The following is a 20,018-nucleotide window of genomic DNA, read 5'->3' as shown; positions in this document are numbered from 1 at the left end:
CAACCTACAAGTTTCCTATTCCCTAATGTACTTCTTTTCTTATTTAATTACTAGCTCCTGGCTGTTCACTTTTTCACCTAGTTTCCATTAGCTCCAACTTGTCCAAATAGCTCTTCGAAAAGAAATGCAGTTATTGTTAAATATAGATTTGAGAAAGCACATATTTAATAGTCATTTTTAATTGCCAACCCATTTTGTTTCTGATCTCTCTCTGATATAATCATAAAGGCTTCCCATTATCTGTGCCCCTTTATAATCTGACTGCTTTTGTGAGCATGAATTCATTTCACTTTTCTGCTGCCTTTATCTCTGTCCCAAAATTCTTAACTGTTGCAGCAGACTTTTATTTTATTCCACTTTCCTTTTCTCCTCCTGTTTCCAGAACAGATTTTTCTTTACCTGGAGATCTTTGAACAGTCCTCTGGGAGGCTGCACTGAATTCGTCTTGCTCTTTACAATTCCTCTGAAAAAGAAAAATACAATCTGTTGTGCTTTAATTATAATTTCCCTTAGGATATGCTATTCTTCCATAGTCAGGAAGCTTAACACTTCTTCCGAGCAAACCAGATTCACTCAATTGCTTGCTTCCTCCAAACCTTAAAGCATGCTACAGTCTGAAATTCCATTTCTAACCCAATTTAAGTGGTCCTGGTCACTGGTTTCCTGCTGACTGAGTTTCCCACATTTCCAATCGATTTCCCAGGTTAAAATTGGTTTTCTTCACAGCCAAGAATTGACTAAGATCCATTAACTTGACTGCATTTGTTACTCATATATCTAGATATATTCTGCTTTTTCAAATTCAAATGACTCGGAGAGAGGTAGGTCTCTATTAGTAAAGTCTGGATAAAAGAACAGTTTAACCACGGTGGTTTCACTTTAACTTGTATTAAAAAGAATAGATCTGTAAAATAACTCTTAAGAAATGTCCCTACAATATTTTGTCAAATAGAGGTCATTCTTGAACTATTTGAAATGAATAGGGTAAGAATGATAAACACTGTCTTGAAAAATTAAAAATTTCAAAACTGCTAAAAAAAAGTATGTTTTCTTAATTAAAGCAGGTAGAGGTTATCTTTCCAAAATATATAATATATATTTATATAATACTGAATACACATATATTTGAAATATAGATACACACATATTCTTTAAACCTTTAAACCTTGGTTAATTTTTAAAATTCCTACCTATTCTTCAGATGTCAGGGGAAAAAACGACCTCTTTTATTATAACCTCACCATGAGAGCAATTGGTGGTTCTCTCTTCTGTGGTCCTTTGGCACTAATGAATACCTGTGAAATTGTTCTTATGATACTGTATTGGAATTATTTAGTCACAGCTGGCTGTAATCTCCGTAAGGGCAAAGACCATCTCCCATGTACATTTCTATGAGTATTACTCCACCTCTAGAGTCTGGCATGCTAACTGACATGTAGTAGCTCTTCAGCATAAATCAAAACAAAATCTCCACATTCACTGCTTCAATTTTCAGTCTAAATTGGTAAAATCAGAAAGGAGTAAGGAACTTTAGATGTCCCAAAAGAGTAAAACCACAGCTGTTATCCCAACCATCTTACTGGATCCAACACAGGCTGTCTACTGTTGGGGGAAAGGAAGAGAAGTGAATTTGAGCTCCTCAGTCTTTGCCACGACTCTGATGATGCATCTTTATGAAGCCATCATCTTCTAGTCTGAGGTCAATATAATATAACCGACCAAAAGGAACACACTTTGGGAGAAACCGTAAGGTTTTGTAGAAAACATTTGTCCAAGTTTCCTCATATCATAGGTTTCTTTCTATACTATGTCCTAATATCAGGAGACTGTAAGTGGCACACACACACACACATACTTCCTAAACTAATAATTATAAGAGACTGAGTCTTTGGGTGATGCATTTCCTTCAGTGAGGCAGGAACAAAGAAACGGTTAGACAGCAACTTAGGTAAAATCTCGCACCTCTACTCCCAATTTGGGTTTTTAGATAAACATATGCTCGATATGAGCTAGGAACTTGATGAAACTTCAGAAAATTAGGTTGTTTCAATAAACGTAAAGCTTTCTATCTAAGGACGGTCTAATTCCCACATGCAACTGGTAATCAGACTGGATCGACACAGTATTAGAAGATCATCGACAAACTAAAGAATCAAAGGAGGCCATCCAGGATGGTGAGAGGTCTGGGGAAAAAAATGTCAAATGTAGAACATTTGAGAAAAGCCTTGATAGGAAAAGATAGGGACAGGAAGTGGGTTTACGTCGTCTGTTTAACAGTAAAATCTTATAGGCAAACATGAGTAACATTAACTTAACTTTTCTTCTATTGATTTTCAAAGAACAAAGAGGAACAATGAATAGAATTCTGGGTGTGTATTATGTGCCAGGCACTTCACATATATCCTCTCATTTAATACTCATAGCAAACCAATGAGTGATACACTAAGATTATCCCCATTTTCAATAGGAGTAAATGAAGAGTCAGAAAATTAAGTCACATGCCCAAGGGCATATATCTAAGACGGGGCAGAGATGGGAGTCTAGATCTGTCAGAATCAAGGGCAACTGCTCCAATTATATCCTGTTGCCTTCTGGATCAATGGTACTTAGAACTCTGTAACAACAGTTTAAAATAATGAACTCACCATTGCTGAAAGTGTTATGGTCACATGTCTGTATCTGACATGGCTGCTCTAGAGGGAGCACATTGTAATGGAGCCATGAATGTCAATGTATGCTCTGTAAAACCATAAGAATTCTATGGATCCATATGAAGGCTGCCATGCTCTAAGCTAAGTGAGGGGCTGCGGCTCAGAGATGTGCACATCCTCCCTTCTCGCAATCAGAGCCATTCTACTTTCATCTGAAGCCCAGCATTACTGCATCTTTACTACGCACTGGCCACTGTTTTAAAAACCTCACACGTATTAATCCATTTAATCTCTACAACAGCACTTTAAGGTAGGTGCCAATATTTTCCCTATTATATGGATGGCAAAAAACCAAAACAACAAGAACTGAGTCATGGAGAAGCGAACGTCTAACAAGGTGATACAAATTGCATAGGTGGGAGAGCTGGGATTTGAAAACAGGCTGTCTGGTATAAGAGCATTCACTCCTTAATAAATCAGCCTCTCAATTTCATTACAAATAAACTTCTTTGAAAGAATTTTTATGAACAAAAAGTAATATAAATTAAAACTGTGTTGAAAATTACATCCTCTGGAGTTCTCTTTAGAATTCTAAAAGTCTGATTTCAAGTGTCATTGGCTAAGTAACAGTCTTCTAGGTTGAGCTAGGAACCCCCTATAAATCTTTCTACCCAACTAAGGCACTGGCTACAATCTCTGACTCTAAACTTGAATGTTGCCTTGGCTTTTCTAAGCCATCACTTTCAGGGTTTGACCCTGCTGGTATCTGCAAACTAAAAAGTTACCATGGCCTGACTTGGTCTCCTGGTTCCACAATTTATTTCCTGGTTCACAGGGCTTGGCTCTAAGCCATGGTGTTTTTATACACTAAAGCTGGCTGGCTGGCTGGCTGGTCCACTGATCCAGCCTAGTTTGAGCACAAACTGGGATTAAGGTTCATCGGACACAGCTGATGAACTGGGGGTGAGCCTGAGAAGCCTCCTTGGTGAGGACTCTTACTTGGAAAAGAAGGAGCCATGCAAGAGTGATGAGCCGACCCCAGTAAGAAAGCCCCAGTCACCAGAGCAGAGACGAACAGTCACTGTGCACCATGGTTGTCCACCATTCAGATTTGTCTCCTGGCCAAGACAACCACGGACTCATGACTCAGTGCTGTGGAGAACAGGAGAGAGGCACATAAAAACTCAAGAGCACTGGTTCATGGAGAACTGTGTAAAACATCTGGATGCCAGCTACACCACCCCCCCAGCATAGATCGTGGAGTCTCTGGAATTGCTCTAAAAATAACAGTTGTCTTCTTTACCCAAGATCTAAACCATTTGAAGAAAAAAGGACAACCACTGAAAATCAAAGACATCTTTGTGATTGAAAAGTTTAAGTGGGAAGAGATAACTTTGTGTGAAAGCCAAAATGAACTTCCAGAACCCTTCCCTGCCCCAGTCTAAAACCTGTAACAACCGACTTGAGGGCATATTTCAGTTTATCATATACATAATTGCATGTATGGGTTGCTGCCACCCACTGGTCTTGGAGAAAAAGAACACATTCCCCATGCTTAGAATTTTGTGATGTTCATCTGTAAATTATTCTCTTGCAGAGTAGACTATAACATAAAAAAAGGAAAGACAGATTTGCTACAGCACACTGTGGCACCTTCAGTGCCCAAAGTTTGTTAAAACCTAAGTCTCCAACTGAATACCCCATGACCAGCAAGAGACGGGGGAGTCCACTGAAGCAACAGTACCCTCTAAAGGTGTATTTCCTCACTCAGAGAGACAAGGTAAGTGACTGACATAAAAGCAACCAAGAGTGACTAAAATTGGATTATCATTGCTTCTTCTGTTCAGATGCTGGAGATATTTGGGGAACAGCAGGTAACTAAGTGTGCATAGTACTTAAAAATTATTCACTCCATTAATATAGCTGATGTCCCAATTTATACAAAGGGTCACCCGATACACTCATTTGTTTCTATCTGTAGATTGATGAAAAGGTATGTATCTTAAGGAGAGAGAAAATGCCATATTTATGAAACTCCAGATACTAGTCACACATGTAACTAGATTGTAAAGACATTGAATAAAAAAACATTGCTAACAATGTTTATATAACTGATGTAACAATGCTGATCTAAAACAATGTTTGATATAGTGTTCCAATGAATGAACTACTCAGCTACAGACTAGTCATTTCCCCTGAACCATATTGAAACAAACAATATTTAATTCAGTAAGGTTAAGAGAAGTCTTACAGTCATAGCCTCTATATCTTCCCTTCAAATTTTGCACTTATCATTGGTATTACTATGCATACTGACTCTTTAATCTCCTGCAATTTTACACTTATAAAATAAAACAAGAAGATCCAAGGACGGAGAACACAGACTTGCCAGTTAAAACAAGCAGCCAAGTGAAAGACATGTAACTCTAGGGAGCATAGGATAATTATTGCCTAAGATCAGAGATTCTTGATAAATTGACTTTTTGAATGTGCTGCAGCATAAATTGGATGAACACTGCCTTGAAAATTAAAGATTAAAATTGGACTGAAAGCTTTTCCTAGAAGCTTACACCCAGAGAAGATGCAATCATCAAGAGGTAGTAAATAGCCACCTCTATACTTTCAAAGACTTCAATAACTTTCCTCCAATAGCTACAGTACCATAAGGGGTATCTTTACTCATGAATGCAAAGCTTCTTTAAACAGAATTTAAAATCTTAATTAAAAATGAAATAAAAATATTGAAACTATACGGTAAACCGAAGAAACAAATTATGTAACGATTGAGAAATAATCATTTGTACTTGACGAAATAGTGTATAGGTGTATATAATCTGTCACAATAAATTTAGATTTTTCAAGACACACATTATAATACTTAGAAAAAAACAGTTTCATTAGGTCAAGGCAATAAAGAAAAAAGGCTGACTTGTAGATAAAATTTGTAATTTTTTTTAGCTTCCACATAAGTGATATCGTATGATATTTGTCTTTCTTTGTCTGACTTACTTCCCATAATATGGTAATCTTTAGTTCCATCTTTATTTACAAACCAGAGATAGTCTCACAGACATAGAAAACAAACTGGTTACCAGCATGGAAAGGGGGTGGGAGGGATAGATCAGGAGTTTGGGATTAATAGCTACACCCTACTATATATAAAATAAATAATAAGTAACTACTGCATAGCACAGGGAACTATATTAAATATCTTGTAATAAGCTGTAATGGAAAATAATCTGAAAACATATATGTATAACTGAATCTCTTTGCTGTGCACCTAAAACTAACATTGTAAATCAACTACATCAGTTAAAAAAAAAAAAAAAGAATTAAAAAAAGAAAAGTGGGTGAATCTCAGCTAGAACAGAAAGCTTTGTATTGTTTTAAGTTGCCTTATTCATGTAACCCCCTCAATTTCTATGGCAGCGGTGAAAACAGGAACCGTCATGGTGGAAAGCAGCAACTAGAGGCAATAGAAAAGGTTAGATTATCCTTCAAAGATAAATTTCCCACTAACCGTCATTATCTGATTTGGAGGGTGATTCCCTAGAAGACACCACTCACAAGTCTGTCTTTATTATGCCAGATTTGGAGCTTGCCCAATGAGAACAGCCTTTTTCCCCGGCGAGTTCATCAGAGTAAATCTTCAGAGGCAATTGTTGAACATCTCAGCTGCCTGAGGTAGTAAATAAGAGATGGAACAAACACTAGGCTATCCTAAAAGCTCAAAAGGAAAAGGTGGGGAATGAGACGTGCATAGGAGGTTTTAAAAGCTCACACATATTCCTAGGTACCTAGAGGGATACACACATGCCTAGGGCTGTGCACACGTGTGGGGCTGTGCATGTGTTCAAGAAAGACTTAAGAAGGTACTAAGATCTCACTTCTGACCTTGAGATTCTGCGCAATCAGGAAGGGAAGGCCATGACAGAGTTATAAACTGCCTGGCTAAGCGTTAAAAATGTACACCAATGCACAGAGACCTTTGGCAAAGACTGGGAGACATATAGGTTCTGGGCTTTTAAGGAACTCTCAGTCTGATTATTAGATGACCACTAAGCAAACTGTGTAGAGCCTTCAGTAGCCATAGACAACAAAGAATAAAAACTTTACAGAATAAACTTAGAAAAGACTCTCAATGAAAATATTCATCACAGCAATATGGGGTTCACTTCAGGTTTCCCTAATCATAATATATCCTTCTTGAATTCTGAAAGAAATCAATTTAACTTCTTAATGTTTATATAAAAGTAGGGATGCTAGGGTTGAAAGAAGAATGTATGATTTCTTCCCCAAATCACCGATCCCAGTGACTAAATTATACCTTAATAGAAATGGCGGTTCATTCTCCCAGAAACACACACCCACAACAATTTGCAACCAATATATCCTCCTGTACACGTGTCTGCATAAATTATCTTTATTCACAGTATAACAATTAGAAACACATATAGGTTATACCTACTGAAACATGTATGTAGTATTACTACAGATTTATCTGTGACACATATTTTCATTGGTATCTAAAATAAATGAATTATTCACTAATATCATTCACCCTTTTTTAACTGTTTTATCACCCCCAAACCATCTCTAAGATTTTTACTCGAAAGGACTACGTATTAAATTTTATTATTAATTTTGCTTCCCCCATAGGACTTAGTCCCCATAGTGCTTAGTACATTACTAATATGTAACATTAAATAAAAATTAGTTGGTGATTAATCATATAATCTTCTTACTCAAACGTCGGAACTACCAATCACAATAGAATACGTCAAGACAGGTTTATTGTATGAATATAACAGACAATCTTACAGACATCGAAGGATTGAACCCAACATACTATTTGGCCAGGTGGGACTGAAACTGGAAAGTCAGGAACTTAAACTACTTTTCCTGTCTCTCATGGCCCAGAAGTTTTCTCATCTCTATTCCTATCTGTGAATATACTTAATTCTCCTATTTTTCTTTGCTGATTTACTTTTGCCTTATGCTCATGGATCTCTGATCCTCCCTACTTCCAGCCTTAATATGGCGTAGACTTGTTCAGGAGTTAACTGGACAAAATTTCACATGGCTGTTTTCTTTAAGCACACTTTGCGTAACTGTCCTACTCTCTCAGTGCCTCAGCTCCAGACTCTAAGGGAAAATACATATTAGCTGATAGGACCACTTTGGGTCAAGTGTCTGTCTCTAATCCAGTCAGCTAATGGCCAGTTAAAGGTGGAGCAAACACTTGCAGCAATTTTTGTGTAATATATTAATAAATTTATTGTATCTAAAATATTACATACACATATATCCTAAGTCAGGTAACTGTCACAGAATCATTGCACCTTAGCATCAAGAGAACGTCCTAATTTTTTAATTAGAGAACCAAAGATTAGTGATGTTATAGGACTTGCTGAAGTTCATGTACTTGTCAATGTAAAGTTCAAGTAGCACAGCTATGACTGAAACCCAGGTCACTTGACTCTTGATCAATATTTTTTTCTGCTGTAGCTCACTATACTAAAATACAGTATGAATGGCCAGTCTGAATTAATAAAATATTTTGAGGCAAATCCAGCACCAGGATTTCAAATAAGCACAACATCATTAATAAGTCTATATGAGTATTGAATAGTCAGTTCCTCGGGACCAGCTTCAATGTACAGATAAAAATTTACCATGATTAGTACAACAAATTCTGACTGCAAATAAGTACTTTAAAATTTTTCTAAAGAAACATTTTACTAAGCAGTGTAAATAGTCCCTTTCTAATCTTTCTCACTGTATTCATTTGCCTAGAAAACCCTTTAATTTCCCCAATTATAGAGAGAAAGTAACATCCTGCACAATCTCCGAATAAATGGTTGGAAATGCTAGGATCCAAGTTAATGAATTTTAACTGTTTATCTGATAAGATATTGTGGCACAATGCAATTCTAAAACTATGGAAGGCAAATGGATTGATATGCTGCAAACACAGGCTGTTATCTGTGTAGAAACAATAAAATAATAATGTACCAGGGAGCAGCATGCAGTTAAAGCAAGCATAAAACAGATGTGCAATAAGTATGCATCAATGGCATTAAGACCATAATGTTGATATATTTACATTTCCAATAAATTATGCCTTCAAATATCCAGTTGTTCTGCATGTGACCAGCATGGTTTGCAAGTAGAAAATAGGACTTTTGTTTTGGTATCATCTCTCTTTCTGCGGAGATCATGCTAAGTCTCGCAATGAAATGACAGGGATTTCTCATACAGCTTACTGCCATTTCCTGTGCTTCGGGACTGGAAGCCCTGTTTGAGGGACACAACTCAAAGTCAGCTAGATAAGAAGCCAATAGTAGTCTTTTTTCTTCTATAATCAATCATCTCACGCTATGGCAGGGCAAGTAGCTCTTTTGTCATCAAGAATAAAATGAGAGAAAACAAGATGCTTCCCCATCCAGCAGACCGATGGCATCATTAAATAACCCAACCTTGGATTTATTAATGCTATGAAAATATAGTTTACGAATTAGGATTACTGTGTATGAAAATTGTAAAATGGGATATTCTGGAAGTAAGGACATAGGTGTTTCTCTGTTAACTGACATGAAAGAAAAGGACATTAGAAGTATCAGCGTTACGAAGCTGAAACATAAGATGGAGGGTGGATAGAGATTGTACCCAGAGGAAAGTTATTTGAATTGTCAAGTAAGAGCCAGCATCTATAAAGGCTGGAGAGCCAGTCTACACAGAACATGGATTGAGAGGCCTTAAAAGGGAGATGGGGAAGATAGGATCCTCATTAAAGTTGGAGATTCCCAACCGGGACAAACAAGTGCAAGTATCAATAAATTTTTCATGGCTTTACACATAGACAACGCCTCTGAACAAGCTATTTCAAAATGAGAGAGTTCCACTGACTACCATTCCATAAGAACTGTATCTAGTCTTTACTTATCTACCAATAGTGTCAAGAGTTGTCCACGAATGTTCTGCAGTGACAAGAAGCCAGCACTAATTACTTTCTCTCCCTCTCCCTCTCTATTCTCCACCCCCATCTCTATCTCTACTCTCCTTCATTTTTTTCCCCACAGGGACCTGGGGCTGGGGAACAAACAAAAAAGCACTTGGAGACTGGAGAGTTTCAACTCAAACTCAGCGTATTCTTTAATCTCAGTTTTGTTCCTAACTACTCTAAGAGTAAAATACTCTAGCCCACGCTACTTAAGTAATCTTAATTGATATTCTGATATTCTACTCCAAAGCAATACAATTAGGGACTGGTATATATTCTTTGATAATGAAACAGAAACAACAAAGAAGTTAGAGCTAATAGTTCACAGTCTAATCTGGGGAGAAAAATTAAGAATATTTGAAAAGCTTAAAGAATACTAAGAAATGCAAACTAATACAGCTGAAAGGAAATGCAAATACAAGGGCTTCAGAGACTAGAATACAAAGATTACAGATGGGGGGCGAGGGGGGAGTAAAGAGTGGAGCAGCAATAGGTCACTGCTCATCAGGCAACGTTCATACTTGCATCCAGATCTAGACTTGCAAGAGATAGTTTGTCGTTATTCAGGGACAGAGATGAGCAAGTCTGGAAGACGTATTTTTTTTTAATTCTTACTTTTGATGCAATTAACCAAGTTATTCAGGATAGGCAAGGTTTTTGTAAAAATTCTCTGGGCAACTGCCTCTCTTTATTTTCTCTCTGAAGCTTTGGTCTGGATATGTTACAGATTAACTTGGTCTAATATTCCCTGTGCCCCTTTCTTATTGATGAGAGTTGTTTTTCAATCTGACCCCTAAAGCATTCTAGAAGGATGGAGTCAAATGAGAGTACCATCTTCTTGATAAGCCATTATCCTGAACTTCACAAGCCGAGTAATGAGCAGGTGAATGAAGAGTACAATGCTCACTTCTCAGGCCTTTCCTTGTTTAGCCATCCCCCCAACCCCCACCCCTTCTCCTTGACATACACACTTTTCTCCTAAAAAGCAAGGCAGATCACTGATCTCTAACTTGTTTTTTTTTTTTTATTCCTTTCCTGTTCTAAATCAGGTATGGGGAGACAGAAAGAGAAACAGCACAAGAAACTAGAAAATTTGTGATATTTAGCACATTCATGGACCAAAAAAAAAACAAGAAAGAAAAAAAAAACCCTTTATATAATCCTTTTGCTCATCTTTCTCAAAGGCTTTAATTAAGGATACAAAAGGCAAGGCAGATATTTTTTTCTTACTTCTTATAAGAACCTGAGCTTTGATCTTCCTCTGACAGGCCAGCCCTAAAGGCATTAACTCAAAAAAAGTCAGAAAAGAGACTGGGGTCAGAAATAAAACACCTACTTGGGACTCCTGTCTCCCTTCTGTGTAAGCTTTTTCTTTCACAGAGTTATTACTCAGCACAGCTATAGAGAAAGTTTTTATTACAAACTGACTTGAGCCAATTTGATCATGAACAACTCTCAGTTTCTTTTCTGTAGATAAGGGCTGTCACTAAGGAAGTTTGAGCTAAGGTTTAGCTACTTTCTCCAACCCTTACTTCCAGGTTATAATGAAACCAAGTATAAGAGCAAATTCTGCCACATATACATTAATTAAAAACTCCTTACCAAGTAGACAGAAATTGACCACAGATCTGTTCTGGAAGCTCTATAAAGGCTTAGCTCTCTGTCATTTTAGGTGCTCCTATCACTACCTTGCATGAAAGAAAACTCACAGCAGATCCAACACTATTCTAGAGGCATAATTTTTTTGTCTATAGTCAATATCAGGCAACTGAAAATCCTCTAGAACCAAGGTAGCAGCTGTCCAAACTGTATGAAACCAACTTGACAGTAATGACTCACTGGATTCTACAACACTTTCATCAAACCTAGAGAGAAACTCTGACATACTTCAGCCAATATTCGTATCTGTATCTTGAATACCTTTCATTTCTCCAGCAAGAGCCCATTTCTAACAATCCGTCATGCTAATTAACTACTAATGAATTTCACCAACAAAAGCTGATTTCTGACATTCTGGATGATATTTAGAATAAGCACTTGGAAAGTCTGGCTCAGGAGTCTAGACTTTCTGAATCTAGTTGACAACCTCTGGAGTGTGGATTAGTCCTGACTTAAATGGTCATTGTGGATCTTTTATTTGAACAGACAACTGCCTCCCACATTGATATTCAAGCTGAATAATATATATATATAATATCATATGACCTATGTTGAGGTATAACATATATTATAAAACTCCCAGCATTTAGCTGTCAGAGGAATAGTAGACTAGGTTAAAAACTGCACAGTTACCCACTCTGGTAAATGAAAGGGAATTTCCTGACTGTTTAGAGGATGAACTCAGGACTCAATGTGAGTGGGGTTTGGGCGTGTGAACCCTGAGATCCCTTCAAACCTACAATTTTAGTGTAAATTCATTGCTTTGTAACTGCATTTAGGGTTATGTTGTCAGAAATCTTTCAGTGGCTCTGGAGAGATATGACCACAAATATTTTCTAAAGCAGGCTCTCCTGCTCCACTTCCAGTAGGGCGAGTGTGAGTTTTCCTTGTAGTGGCAGGCACAGGTATATAATGGTGCAAAAGATACTGGGTTCTGGTTGTTGTTGCTAATAGAAATAACTTTCTACTTTATAATCTTCTTATACAGCAATATGTACACTTTTTTGAATTAATGAATAAGCATTAGGGCACCTCAAGAGAAAGAAAGAAGTTTTAGAGAAATAGATTTCAATTTGCTTGGCCATCAGCTTCTGAATAACTCAACAATTTTTATTTAAATAAATGAGGATTTCCAAATATAGTTGGCCAAGGGCAGTATCCAACAGAAAAAATAAAATCAACTTGCTATTTTGGGGGTAAGGGGAGAAAAATCATGAAAACAACCACAATAAGGTAAGCAGCACTGTTAAACAGTGTTACAAAAGGTAAGCTCTTAAGAAGGCTTTCCTCTGAATATCTCAGCATCTTGATTGCCTCTCGAGATTGCTGCTGAGCTGGGCCACTTGTGTGTAGGTCTAGATGGTATATAACTGCGCAATGTCTAGATGATATGATTTGAAGAATGTCAGTAAAGACGTCCATGATGAACAATCTCTCCCCATTGGACTGCTCTTAGTACTTGAAATTTGGAATTTTCCGCACTAATCATTACCTTGAGTCAAGGCTCTGAAAGCCCCAGCGCAAATGCACACATGCTTTGTAGGAAAGCAAACGCTTAAAGCCTTGTCAGTCACTGACATCCATTTGGACCTCCTTTAGTTTCTCAGGAAGCTGCCACTCAGTAACTCAGAGGCATGACCCAGATGGATGGGAATCTCAGGAATAGAGTGGAGTTGGACTGAGGATAAGAGAAGGAACAGGCAGATTCTACAGTAGAAACATTCAGCGGGAACTCTATGAGGATCATTACAAGGGCGTAGAGCAAAGGAGAGAACGTGAAACAAAAAAAAAAAAAAAAGGAAGTCTGTCTAACTTGGCGACTTGAACATTTTACCAAAGACCAATCCTGTGACCAAGAATACAGTATGTGTTACCCCAATGGAGGATAATTAAGTCCGTATAGTGCACAAAGCTTGGTCCTGTTTCACATTTGCAATAAAAGTTTCCTGATGGGTAAGACAGGAGAGAGCATGCAGAAAGCCTGGGAAAAACTAGAGCCCCTGTTTTCTTCCTTTTTCAACAAGAACAGGCTACTAATTAAGGTGTCCACACTAATTGCAGACTCACAATTCTCTGTGAATGTTATTTCTTTAGAGTGACCATAAGTTGTGAATCAAGCTTTGGTACAGAATTTCTGTTTAAAATCTCCATGCATCTTCCTAATGTGTCATCTGACATTTGTTATTACTTGGCTGTGGACTGGCTTTGAATAACTTATGAAATATTTATGACAGCGAGGGCTGTGGGAATCCTATGAACAAAGCATATACATGCAGCTAAAGATTACGGACCATAAGTGATGTGGCAAAATCAGTACTCAGCCTCCATTTTCCATTTGTTCATTTCTAAGTGTGCTCGATTCATGTCTTTCATTCCCAAGTTGCACTGTTTAAAGACATTTGCTTACCATTCATAGAATGGCAAGTTGAAATAAACTCGGGATTTTTATTAGAAATTGTGTAAATTTACTATCCTGAACCAGAGAAACTTAGGCCATTTGGACCCAAGAAATTTTTTGGAGTTTCCCTTCTGTGATTGACAGCAGATGTCAAAATGGGGGAGAACTGAATCTCAGGCTAGAAGCTGGCAAACAGGCCTGAAGAGGAGAGGAAGAGTGCAATAAAGAATATAATTAGGATTCCAGAATCAGGATAGGAGGATATGGATGTTCTGTCTTGAAAACACTAAATGTAATGTGCACCCCAAGCCACCAGCAGGGCTATGAGCTATTTCAGGCCTTCAAAATCATCTTGACATTGATGTAAGATTATATGCCAACACGTGGGAAAATTGGAGTTCAATCCTAATTTCTCATGTGCCAGGATCTGTGCTTTTTATTATTATTATTATGCTGCAGCTGTTACATCATAAGACTGCTATTTTCAGCAAGGAGAGAGCAGAAGCCCATAGGTAAAGCTAGCTAACCCTTCCTTCGTGCCCGTTCTTGGTGACTGAAGAGTCTTCTGTGACAGCGCCTACACCACTTTCTTGTTCTACCCTGCTGGCGCCTAGTCTGGGTCACTTGGTACAACCACCATCTGCAAGTACAAGAAACTCTGAGCTCACGTGCTTAAAAGAAATAGGGGCTTATTACTTTCAAAAAACAAAAGGTCTGGGAGTATGTTGTTACTAGTACAAGTGACTGATGCTGGTTCGATACTTCAGCGATGTCAAGGACACTGTTCCTGAAATGTTATTAGCATTTCTCTCAGGACCACAAGATGGTTGCTTTATTGATCAAGGTTCTCCAGAGGCAAAACCACTTCCAGATTCTCCAGACAATGCAGCGTCATAATGAGGGCATGGGAACTAAAAGCAGTCGGAGAAAACATACACGGGGCAACTGAAGGGTCCTTGAGTCAAACCTCATCCTTCTGTAATTTTACAAAGATTCAGGTTTGCTATTAAAATATAATGGAATTGGAAATCTGAAGCTCATGTAAGTGCCTTGTTTTGCCTTTCAGGGATACTTTAAAAACTAGAGTCTAGAAAAGATTTCCTGTTGCCCTGGAGAGGCAATAGCAAGCTGGAAGGAACGGGGCAATTTACTTCCTGAATTTTGAGTGATAAAAATCACGTACTTTTGGCAGACAATTGGCCAAAGGCCTCTTTCAAATGTCAACAACAACCCTCATTGATACTGAGAAAGTATAGTTTCTGTCTTTAAATATACAGGTCAGGCAAGAAAGCGGAATATTACAAATTTCCACCATGCTCATTTAGAAGTAAGAACTTGTCAAATGTACTTCAGTGCATCTGGTGTGGTATTAACTAAAGCACAGTTAAACAGAGCAGAGAGCAGCAGGTGAATGTAGGAATGGGATCTTAACAATTAACATCCACAGGCACACACATATTCAGGAGATGCCTTGTCACCAACGGATTACAGAGTCATACAGTGCAAGTATACACAGAATGATTTCTAGATTCAGTAATTAGGATCCAGCAAAACAGGGAGCTCCATTAATCAGAAAAGCTAATATACCCTCATTTTGTGTTGAGGAAAGCAAATAAGACAGCATCACCTGGAGTCAAGTTAATCATCTCCTTTTTCTATATTTTTTGGTATCTTAAGAGGATGTGCTGAGTATGCTGCTAACCGCAGAGGATTCAGACATGAAAGGCAGGATGTGCCCTCAGGCAGCCCACAGTCTAGTGGACCAGGGATCTCCCTTTTTCATTTCCTGCATCAGCTCTGACAAATATGTCTGTAGCCCCTAGATGCTTCTTGTCATTGAAATAGGTTTAAATGTAAAGGACATAGTATGATATTTTTGTCATTCGCAGGTACAAGGCAGTTATCTTCCCACGAGTTCTCATCTAACTCTAACTTTTATACTTGAACATAACTTTTATTGTTTAAAACAATAAAGCTCTTGATTTAAAACAGCCATACCTTGGGTTATTTTTGTCTACAAGAGAGCAAGTTCTCCCCTAGTTAAAAAAAATTTTTTTTAGAGACCTGATCTAATTGTCCCCTATCACCTACAGAATGAAGTCCAATCTCCTGAGTGTGTTATTAAACACCTTCCACGATGTGTTTTCGGTCTTACTTTGCTAGCTAATCTCTCGAGGACCTTACACTATATCCGAGCTGAGTCACTGTATAACCCTGCTGGAAAGCAAAGTGGGGTCTAACTTCATTGGCCACTGGCTCCCATCTTGTGTGAAAGCCCTATTTATTGCAAATGCAGTGAGGTTCAAGATCTTACCTTGGGCCAAGGAGGCAAGAGGCAAGACGTGAAGGAGAGGACGAGGCTGGCTGGAGAACAAACAAGCAATCTACTTGGGGAAGGAGAGAGACACAGGCCATGACCCATGTCACCAGCCTTATCCAATCTCCCTGGATCTGGCCAGTGAAACATGTGCCAAGTGCTGGGATAGTCTTATCATTACTGCTCTTGTCCTGGAAAAACCTTGACAACTATCCTTCGAGTGCTGCCAAACTGCAGCCAGGGCCTTGACGGATTTCAATTGTTCAACCAGATCCCTAGCAGGTTAGCCGAACAGGCCGGTCCTTGTCCTTCCTTTAATCTGTCAAAAATGGAAATCCACATTTTACACAGTCAAGGTTTTCCGGGGACACCACTCATTTTGTATTATAAATTTGTCATTTCCTTTCCATGAATAAACACACCCATAATTTTCTCATATTACTGGCTGTCCTCAAACTATCTCCTGTTTATAATGCCCTCGTTAGAATTGTTTCAGTACAGTCTCAAATGTCTCTCTTTTTTTTTTTAAAGACCAGGTATTAAATCTTAGGCTTTGTGAGCCATATGGTCTGTGTCATAACTACTCAACTCTGCTGTCAGCATGAAAGTAACCACAGACAATCCCTAAATGAAGGAGCATGGCTGTGTTCCAATAAAACCTTATTTACAAAAACAAACAGTGGGCCATATTTGACCCCCAGGACCACAGTTTGTCCACCCTTAGTCTTAGCTGTTTCCTTCCCTAGTGCTCTAGCCAGAATTAATACGTCTCCTTTGAAATGCACAGAACTTTGCAGAGGCCTTTCTGACAACAGTTATCAAAGTCTCCCTTGTAGTTCTTTGTTCCTTTTATTTTTCCTCCCCTCTGAATTGAAAAATCCTTTATCAGTGTTATTAGGTGCTAAATAAGCTATCGAATCCAACAAAGAAACACTGAAGAATACTCTTATTTTTATCTAATAACTTGTAGTATACAAGAAAAAAAATTCTCTCAATCCTGTGGAGTAGTCTTGGAGACCTTGGAGATGCCTAGTTTGTGAAATATTTGGTTTACTCCTGTTCCTTATTTAACTACTGATTTTTAGCTGGAAATATGGCTGACTGTAATCATGACTATAATTTTCAGTTTCCCTTTAAGATAGATGTGGCTATGTGACCATCTTCTGGCTACAAGGATACAAAAACGAGCATCATGTGCAACTTGTGAGAACTGTCCTTAAAGGCAGTGGGCTTGTCCGCCTTACCCCACTGACTTGGACAGCTGTCTGGGCTCCAGTGATAAAAAGTTCCCATTGACGAAAGCAGGACAGAAGCAAGAAGGAGCCCAAGTCTTTCGTGAGCACGTAGCTGACATACCAACCCGAGACCTTTGAGTTTCTTACACAGAAAAGAAAGAAACTGTATTTTATTTAAGCCACTTATATTTGGACTATTGATGGCCAGACTCGGTCCTTAATGCCATGAGTATCAGCTCTCTCAATGCAATCAAAGTTATGGCCTAGTTCTGAGTCACTTCCCAGGGTCAGAGGTCTTCCTGGGCTGGCCCCACTGATTGTGCAGTTCTTCACAATGACAGGAGAGCAAGAACGAGGAAACCTGTCACTTTGACACACTCCTTCCTCGCTTCAGTTACGTCCAGCACTCAGTGCACCCTGGCTCCAATTGAGTCACTGTTGGCATGATATTTCGTCTTGTTAGTTGCTGCTCATTTCTCTCTAAATAGTTCCACTGGGTACGTAGAAGGCCTCAACTAGCTATTTTTTCTGTACCCCTATTCTTTGAGTGTTCCAAATCCTGAGTCATAAACAGTAAGTGAATAATATACACGTATATATGGGATATGGAAAGAGAGTAGGCTACCCTCCACATTCCCTCTGCCTTCTTCTTCAACAATCATATCCCTGACAACTACCTTTTTTTTTTTTTTTCCAGAAAGGGTATAGTTATCTGGGTGACTAAATTACCAGCTTGGTTGGCTTCTATTCTCCCTCCTCTTAAGGCTCTTCCCTCCCTCTTTTCACCTGAACAGCTAATGAACTCTGAAAGGATTCAGCTATTGGCATTTTATAACTGCTATCCATCCTAGAATTTTCAAAGCTCCTTCTTGCCTGAGATTATCTTGAAGGGGCCTGAACTCGTCTATTTCTTCAGAACACTTAGCACATTTTCAACATAAGAAAACTGATGGGGTTTAACACATGTTTTCTTCACAGAATATGTGAGAAAGTCACTCCCGCTTGCGTATTTGTCCCTTTGTATTTTTTCCTTCTCCTTCCCTTAGCCCATCTGTCCCGCCAGGGAATGTAAACACTTAAAAGGCACTGGGAGGTCCCCTATATAAAGAAATCAGAATTTTTTTGTTTTAGTAAACTAGAACATCCTTTCAATATTATGAATGATTGATACAAGTTTCTCTGTTTCATCAGTTGGATTTTATCCTATTGGTTAGAAATTTCCACCTACATTTTTCCCATATGTTGATCTCTTACTTGCTTTTCTTGCTTTCAGTTAGAGGAAACAAAGTATGCAGCATCAATGTTCCATGTTTCAAAATTTCTCTGCGCTGATTGAATTGCTCGTAGGAAATCCATAAAAGATTACCAACACAAGTAATAAACAAAGATATTAATGATACCAAGTAAACGAAGGGCCCATGAATTCAAAGGGTGTGCATGTGAGCACATAAAATCTAATCAAACTTGAACTATCTGGACATAATGAATTATATATGTATTATAGTTGAAATAATCCAAAACCAGAAAACTATGTACCTGCTTTGGATTCTAACTTAATATTCAATACTGTTTACTGGAAGAGAAAGATAGTCATTAACAGACTGATGTGTCTTCAACAAGTCAATGACCACTTAAAGAAGCCAGTTTGCTTACAGGATGAAGACAATGTTTTAGAAAGCTGAAGATTTCATTTTTAACAGTGTCTAAAAACAACAAACACTGCTTCCTACAGTATGCCCAAACTAACTTGGATAAAACCTGAGACTCTAATAATCTCTAGAGTGTCAGCAAATCTTCTAGTCCTATACTATAATATGTTCAAAAAGGGTTATCTGGTATTTTTACTATCATTACTATTGCAATTATTATTTGTGGTAATAATTCTTTTTTGGTAGCTCCTGGATGAAGTTTAGAACATTAAAGGACAATTTACAAAAACCTTTCACAATCATTGCCTCATACAAAAATCCTATAACCTAACTCGACAAGAACTCTCAACACACTTTGAGTCTTGGGTCTACTTTCTGCTTCCTGGATGACCAGTAACTCCAACCAGGACATTTCACACATAATTCTGCCATCAGCTTATATGATAAGCTTGGCCCCAAGCACAGGTATTTTTGAAAAGCACCTCAGGTGATTTTTTAATGTGCAGCCCTTATATATGTCTGCTCCACCAATCTTCATATGTTATTTTATCTCTAACCAGTTTATGTTCTAATGTGGCTGTTAGAGATCCAGACATTGCACCCACATTCAGAGGGAGGATTTTGTTTTTAAATCAGGGGGAGAGGTACTCTGCCTACCTATTTGACCCTTGTTTCGGGAACCTTCCCAGAAATTTTTCCCAATAAATTGTATATCCTTATCACTTTTTAGAACTTTATCATATGGCTACAAAAAGTATCTGAATAGATCAGGCGACTGCATTACAGAGATCCAAAATGAATAGCAAACACCAATAGAACTGTAATCTCATAAACTGCCTAAGGCAATTTTGCTCATTTGTGGGTCGCTCTCTTCCACATGGAGAATCCAGGCTCCTTCCATCTTCTACTGCTGTCATTCCCTAAAGCCTCATCGGCAATATTGCATCTGGCATGTGGAAAGGGATAAAGAATGTGGGTGGAGAGATCTTATTAAAAGCCTCAGCCGAGAACTGGGAGGCATCCTTTCCACTCACGTTCCCTCGCTTAGAACTCAGTCAATATGACAAACACTAATGGAACAGGAGGCTGGAACATGGAGTCCAGTT

The 20,018-nt window shown here is 38.3% G+C and overlaps 1 long non-coding RNA gene across 1 annotated transcript in view; it reads right to left on the bottom strand.

The window, feature by feature from the left end:
* Positions 1-268: 268 nt before the first annotated feature.
* Positions 269-20,018, bottom strand: part of LOC135320225 (uncharacterized) — a 126,503-nt gene continuing 106,753 nt past the window's right edge. The window contains exon 3 of the long non-coding RNA XR_010379476.1: positions 269-463. This is a non-coding gene — a long non-coding RNA (uncharacterized LOC135320225). The remainder of the gene's footprint in view (positions 464-20,018) is intronic.

The sequence above is a fragment of the Camelus dromedarius genome, chromosome X, assembly GCF_036321535.1.
Source record: "Camelus dromedarius isolate mCamDro1 chromosome X, mCamDro1.pat, whole genome shotgun sequence".
NCBI classification, from domain to species: domain Eukaryota; kingdom Metazoa; phylum Chordata; class Mammalia; order Artiodactyla; family Camelidae; genus Camelus; species Camelus dromedarius.
This window is presented reverse-complemented; position numbering and strand designations above follow the sequence as displayed.